Raw genomic sequence first — 1,547 nt, 5'->3', positions numbered from 1 at the left:
ACATTTTGGACTCCTTTGCCATGTCCCTAGCTCTCTGTGCATTGATAACTTCGACAGATCTGCCATGTGGATAGCTCTCTGCATATGAACCTATTGGACTTATCTGTCGTGTAGCTAGCACTTAGTATATGGACATTTTGGACTCCTCAGCCATGTAGCCAGTTCTTTCTGTATGAATATGATTGACTCATCTACCTTGTAGCTAAGCCTCTAAATATACACAAGTTGGACTCATCTGCCATGTAGCTAACCCTCAGTATATGTATATGATGTACTCATCTGCCATGTAGCTAGTTCTCTGTACATGGACATGTTGGATTATTCTACCATGTAGCTAACTCTCAGTATATGGACAAGTTGGACTCATCTGCCATGTAGCTAGAACTCTGTATGTGGAAATGTTGCAATAGTCTGCCATGTAGCTAGCTCTCTGTATATGGACATTTTGGTATAGTCTGCCATGTAGCTAGCTCTCTTTGTATGGATATATTGGACTAATCTACCATGTAGGTAGGTCACTGTTAATGAATATACTGGACTTGTCTGCCAAGTAGCTAGCTCTCTATATATGGCCAAGTTGCACTCATCAGCCATGAACCCAGCACTCTCTGTATGAACATTTTGACTCATCTGCTTTGTAGCTTATCCTCTATATATACATATGTTGGACTTATCAGCCATGTAGCTAGCTTTGAGTATATGGACATGTTGGACTCTTCTGTCATGTAGCTAATACTCTCTATATGGACATGTTGGACTACTCTGTCTTGGAGCTAGCTCTTTGTGTATGGACACGTTGGACTCCTCTACCATGTAGCTGGCTCTCTGCATATGCACACGTTGGACTCATCTGCCATGTAGTTAGAACTCTGTATATGAAAATGTTGCTCTTCTTTGCCATGTAGCTAGCTATCTGTATATGGACATTTTCAACACATCTGCCATGTGGCTAGCTCTCTGTGTATGGATATGTTGGACTTATTTGCCATGTAGGTAGCTCTCTGTATATGAATACATTGGACTTGTCTGCAATGTTGCTAGCTCTCAGTATATGGACATGTTGGACTCATCTGCCATTTAGCTATAATTCTGTATATGAAAATGCTTCAAAACTGTGCTATGTAGTTAGATCTCTGTATGTGGACATTTTATCCTTTTCTGCCATGTAGCTAGCTGTTCTGTAACAGCTCTCTCTGTATGAACATTTTGGACTCATCTGCATTGTAGCTAGTCCACTATATATACACAAGTTGGACTCATCTACCTTGTAGCTAACTCTCAGTATATGGAAATGTTGGACTAATCTGCCATGTAGCTAGTACTCTGTATATGCACATGTTGGACTATTCTGCCATGTAGTTAGCTCTCAGTATATCAGCATGTTGGACTCATCTGCAATGTAGCTAGAACACTGTATATGGACATGATGGATTATTCTGCCATATAGCTAGCTCTCAGTATATGGACACTTTGGACTCATTTGCATGTAGGTAGAACTCTGGATATGGAAATGTTTCACTACTCTGCCATGTAGCTAGCTCTCTGTA

This window comes from Chrysochloris asiatica, unplaced genomic scaffold (genome assembly GCF_000296735.1).
Source record: "Chrysochloris asiatica unplaced genomic scaffold, ChrAsi1.0 scaffold00186, whole genome shotgun sequence".
NCBI classification, from domain to species: domain Eukaryota; kingdom Metazoa; phylum Chordata; class Mammalia; order Afrosoricida; family Chrysochloridae; genus Chrysochloris; species Chrysochloris asiatica.
This window is presented reverse-complemented; position numbering follows the sequence as displayed.